The sequence below is a fragment of the Cynara cardunculus genome (assembly GCF_001531365.2).
Source record: "Cynara cardunculus var. scolymus isolate 2C chromosome LG 1, CcrdV1, whole genome shotgun sequence".
Classification (NCBI taxonomy): domain Eukaryota; kingdom Viridiplantae; phylum Streptophyta; class Magnoliopsida; order Asterales; family Asteraceae; genus Cynara; species Cynara cardunculus.
This window is the reverse complement of record NC_037528.1, coordinates 45812503-45818221: the sequence shown is the minus strand read 5'-3', so window position 1 is coordinate 45818221 and position 5719 is coordinate 45812503. Positions and strand designations below refer to the sequence as shown.

The 5719-nt window shown below is 40.0% G+C and overlaps 1 non-coding gene across 1 annotated transcript; it reads right to left on the bottom strand.

Moving 5' to 3' along the window:
- Positions 1 to 866: 866 nt before the first annotated feature.
- Positions 867 to 973, bottom strand: LOC112503211. The gene has a single exon (XR_003067888.1). It is a non-coding gene; the product is annotated as a small nucleolar RNA R71 (small nucleolar RNA).
- Positions 974 to 5719: the final 4746 nt, after the last annotated feature.

Here is a 5719-nt window from a genome sequence, read left to right as displayed (position 1 = left end):
CTTGGAAAGACGACATTGGGCCGTATTGTATACTTGCTTTTTGGCCCAATTTCATTAAGTCTAAAGGTGTGAAATATAATCGACCAAGTTTTTGGCGCCGTTGCCGGGGATTGCTTCGCTAATGTTTTATTTTGAGCAAAGTAAAAGATTTGATTTTTCTAGTACCGTTAGAATCGTTTTAAAAGTGGTGTATGCCACGGTCACATCACGGAGAATTTTTCGAATTTGATCCCGATATTGAGAGAACGTTTCACCATCGGAGGAGGGCTCAAAGAGCATTTTTTGCTCTACTCCCTCCAAATATGGCGTTACCTCCCCCAATTATTCTGGAAATACCACATTTGGAAAACCAACCGTCGAGTTTTGAGCAAATTCCACAATTCACGCACTTTCAACAAGGACATCCATATAATGGTAATAATTTGGACACAGAATCGGAACCTAATGAGCACCAAAGAGCACAAACTTCGAACATTATTAATTTGGCAAATTCCAAAAATGAGAGGATCATGGATTATGCTATTCCGGATTTTGAGCAATTAAATTCCGGGATAGTTAGGCCACATATGACCGCTCTCCATTTTGAACTCAAACCGATAATGTTTCACATGTTGCAAACAAATGGCCAATTTGCCGGATTACGTCCGGAGGACCCACATTCGCATTTAAAATTTTTTATGGAAATCACTGATGCTTTCTTGATCCCGGGAGTGTCAAATGACGCTCTAARGCTCACTTTGTTTCCATTTTCCTTGAGGGATCGAGCAAAAGCATGGTTTAACTCATTAACTCCGGGTTCTGTGCCGTCATGGAGTAACATGGCGGAAACTTTTTTGCGAAAATATTTCCCACCAACAAGGAACGCTAAGTCTAGAAATGAGATCTGTCTTTTCAAACAAATGGACGATGAAGCTGTTCCTGACGCGTGGGAAAGGTTCAAATAGTTGTTGAGGAAATGCCCATACCATGGCATTCCGTAATGTATTCAACTCGAGACATTTTACAATGGGTTAAATCCCATGGCAAAACAAATGCTCGATGCGACTGCGGGCGGAGCCTTTACAGCTATGACCTATAATGAAGGATATGAAATCCTAGAAAAGATTTCGGCAAATAATGGACATTGGGCCGACCCACGCGCTCAGTCACAGAAAAAGACTGCGGGGATACATGATGTAGATGCATATACTGCATTAACAGCCCATCTTACCTCCATGACCAACATGTTGAAAAATTTCACTTCCGGTCAGGGAGGACAGCAAGCTGCTAATACACCAGTCCAAACAGTCCTATTTGTGCAATGTGTGTGCTGTGGCGGGGAACACTCGTATGAACACTATCCTCACAATGTTGAATCGGTAAACTATGTTCATAACCGAGTTAATCCCTATTCCAATACCAGCTGGAAACAGCATCCGAACTTTTCTTGGAACAGTCCCAGTTTAAACCCACCAGTCCATATACAACAAGGAACTTCTAATTTCCAACCGCAACATCATGGAAACAATTCTAACTTTCAGAATCACCAACAAAGTTTTCAGAATTCCCAACCACCTTTTCAGAATAAACCTCCTCCACAGTCAGAATCATCTTCTTTGGAAGCAATGATTAAAGGACTCTTTGCACATGCACAAGCACAAAACTAAGCTTTAATAAATCAACAAAGTGCGGCCATCAGGAATTTAGAGACTCAAGTCAGTCAACTCGCACTTAACCAGAACAATCGAGCCCTTGGTACCTTGCCCAGTAATACAGAGGTCCCTAGAGACCTAGGTACGGAACATGTGAAAGTAGTGACCCTTAGGAGTAGGAAGGAGTTGAAAGAAAAAGTGCCCAAAGATAGTGCACCAATTTTGACTAAAGCTGATGCTACAGCATTGGTTCCTGCCAAAGAAAGACCGGTCCTACCCTTAGAGAAACAGGAATTAGAGACCACCACTTATGTCCCCCTTAGATCAGACTTTCCATTACTCTTTCCTAAGGATGCTCTAAAAAAGTCAAAAGAAACTGAGGTTTTAGAGACCCCTGAGCTTGATGCTAACATTTCATCTGAACCTCCAAAGGGCACCACAAAGACCCAAGGCATTCAAGACCCGTCTTGCTCAACTCATCCAAGTAAGAATGTGATAAAGCCAGTCCCTCCTTATGTTCCCTACCCCCAGAGGTTGAGGAATCAAAAGGAGAAACTACACTTTAAGAAATTCTTGGATGTGTTTAAAGAATTGCACATCAACATCCCGCTTGTTGAGGCAATTGAGCAAATGCCTAGTTATGCCAAGTTTCTGAAGGACATCCTAAGCAAGAAGAAGAAGTTGACTGAATATGAGACAGTAGCCCTAACTGAAGGATGTAGTGTGCTTTTGACCAATAGAATACACCGTAAGCTAAAAGATCTAGGGAGTTTTACCATTCCTTGTTCAATAGGAGGGAAGGAGATAGGGAAAGCCCTATGTGACTTAGGAGCTAGTATCAACCTTATGCCATTGTCTGTTTTCAACACCTTAGGCATAAGAGAAGCTAGACCGACCACAATCACATTCCAATAGGCCAACAAATCCATAGCATATCCTAAGGGGAAAATTAAAGATGTTTTGGTACAAGTTGACAAGTTCATATTTCCGGCGGACTTTATCATTCTAGATTTTGAGGCGGATAAGGACATTCCTATTATATTAGGAAGACCATTTCTAGCCACCGGAAGAACTTTAATAGACGTCCAAAAAAGAGAGTTGACCATGAGACTCTAAGACCAGAAAGTCATCTTTAATGTCTTCAACTCTCTAAAGTACCCTGATTACTTGGAAGAGTATTCAAGAATATATGAGATAGAGGAGATGTGTTTGGAAGAGGGAATTCAAAAAAGCCTTAAGTTGGAAGGAGAGTATGATGAGAAAATAGAAGAGGAAAGTGTTGAGGAAATAGTGGAATTAGGAACTGATGTTGTCCTAGTGGATGCTGCAGCATTTGAGCTGTTGGAAAATAATGAGCAAAAAGACTTCACCCCGTCCATAGAATCACCACCTGATTTGGAGTTGAAACAACTCCCATCCCATCTAAAATATGATTTTCTAGGAGAAGAAGGAAAATTGCCTGTCATTATCTCATCTACCCTAGAATTGCATCAAGAAAAGAAACTTGTGGATATGTTGAAATTGCATAAGAAAGCCTTAGGATGGACCATTGCTGGCCTTAAAGGGATTAGTCCCTCTATTTGTCAACACAAGATTATCCTAGAAGATAGAATATCACTTCTATAGAACCCCAATGAAGGCTAAACCCTATCATGAAAGAGGTAGTCAAAAAGGAGATTTTAAAATGGTTAGATGCCGGAATTATTTTTCCGATTGCCGGTAGTTCTTGGGTTAGTCCAGTCCAATGTGTTCCAAAAAAGGGAGGGTTCACAATCATCACAAATGACAAAAATGAACTTATCCCTATTAGAGTTGTCTCCGGTTGGAGAATATGCATGGACTATAGAAGACTAAACAAGGCTACCCAAAAAGACCATTTTCCACTACCTTTCATTGACCAAATGTTGGATAGGCTAGCCGGAAAGGAGTTCTATTGTTTCTTAGATGGTTATTCAGGGTACAATCAAATAGCCATTTCTCCGGAAGACCAAGAGAAAACCACCTTTACTTGTCCCTATGGCACTTTTGCTTTCAGAAGAATGCCATTTGGACTTTGTAATGCTCCWRCCACCTTTCARAGGTGTATGATGTCCATCTTTTCTGATATGCTTGAAAAATCCATTGAAATATTTATGGATGATTTTTCTGTGTATGGTTCATCATTTGACAATTGTTTAAATAATTTGAAAAAGAGCTTGGAAAGGTGTGAGGAAACAGACTTGGTCCTTAACTGGGAGAAATGTCATTTCATGGTCAAAGAAGGAATTGTTCTTAGACACTTGGTTTCAAAAAGAGGGGTTGAGGTAGATATGGCAAAGCTTGAGGTAATTGAAAAACTACCTGAACCTACCACGGTTAAGGGACTCAGAAGCTTTTTGGGTCATGCCGGATTTTATAGAAGGTTTATCAAAGATTTTTCAAAAATTTCAAAACCTCTTTGTTTACTCCTCCAGCATGACCAAAAAATCAATTTTAATACTGAATGCAGAAATGCGTTCAAAACTTTGAAAAACGCTTTGGTTACCGCACCAGTGGTAGTTGCCCCGGATTGGAACAAACCTTTTGAGATCATGTGTGACGCTAGTGATTGGGCGGTAGGTGTTGTACTAGGACAAAGGAAAGACAAGGTGTTTCATTTAATCTACTACGCAAGTAAGATTTTGAATGAAGCACAAATTAATTACACCATAACTGAGAAGGAATTATTGGCAATAGTTTTTGCTTTTGAGAGATTTAGGTCCTCCTTGATGGGAACAAAGGTAATTGTGCATACCGATCACTCAGCCATCAAGTACCTAATATCAAAAAAAGATGCAAAACCTAGGTTAATAAGATGGGTGCTTTTATTGCAAAAATTTGACTTAGAGATTCTTGATAGAAAGGAGGTAGAGAATCAAGTAGCGGACCATTTGTCTAGGTTGGAAGAGCCCGAGAAAGGAGGAATGGACATTAGTGATACTTTTCAGGATGAAAGAATCCTCTTGATCGACCAACCAAAAACACCATGATTTGCGGATTTAGCTAATTTCTTGGCCTGTGGAATAAAACCCTTTGATTACACAGGCCACATGTTGAAAAAAATTTTCATGATGCTAAATCTTACTTGTGGGATGACCCATTTTTGTTTAGACTTGGTGTAGATCAGATTTTGAGAAGATGTGTGCACGAAACTGAAGTGGCAGCAATCCTGCAGCATTGCCATCATGCACCATACGAAGGCCATTTTGGAGGCCAAAGAACTGCAACCAAAGTTTTACAGTCCGGTTTTTATTGGCCAACCATTTTTAAAGATTCCCACAATTTTGCACAAAGGTGCAACGAATGTCAAAGAAGTGGCTCCGTTTCCAAAAGGAATGAAATGCCATTAAATGGGATACTCGAAGTTGAATTATTTGATGTTTGGAGAATAGACTTCATGGGTCCTTTCCATCCATCAAATAATTGCCAATACATACTTGTGGCTGTTGACTACGTATCCAAATGGGTGGAGGCTATGGCATGTGTGTCAAATGACGCAAAAACTATGGTTAAGTTCCTCCAAAAACAGATTTTCACATGGTTCGGTACCCCAAGGGCACTAATTAGTGACGAGGGTACCCACTTTGTGAATAATTTGTTAAAAGGAGTCCTTGAAAAATACAATGTTAACCACAGAATCGCCACGGCCTATCACCCACAAACTAATGGTTTGGCAGAGTTCTCTAATAGGGAAATTAAAAGCATTTTGGAAAAAGTGGTCAAACTCAATAGGAAGGACTGGGCATTCAAATTAGACGATGTTTTGTGGGCATACCGAACTGCTTTCAAAACACCAATCGGTATGTCTCCATATAAGTTAGTCTATGGAAAAGCCTGCCATTTGCCTTTAGAACTTGAGCACAAAGCATATTGGGCTATCAAAGAGCTCAATATGTCTTTGGATGAAGCCGGAAAGAAAAGAAAGTTTCAACTTTGTGAAATGGAAGAACAAAGACAAATATCTTATGAAAATGCCAAACTTTATAAAGAAAAGACAAAGAAATGGCATGATAATAGGATCCAACACCGGGAGTTGAAAGAAGGGCAAAAGGTCCTCTTATTTAACTCTA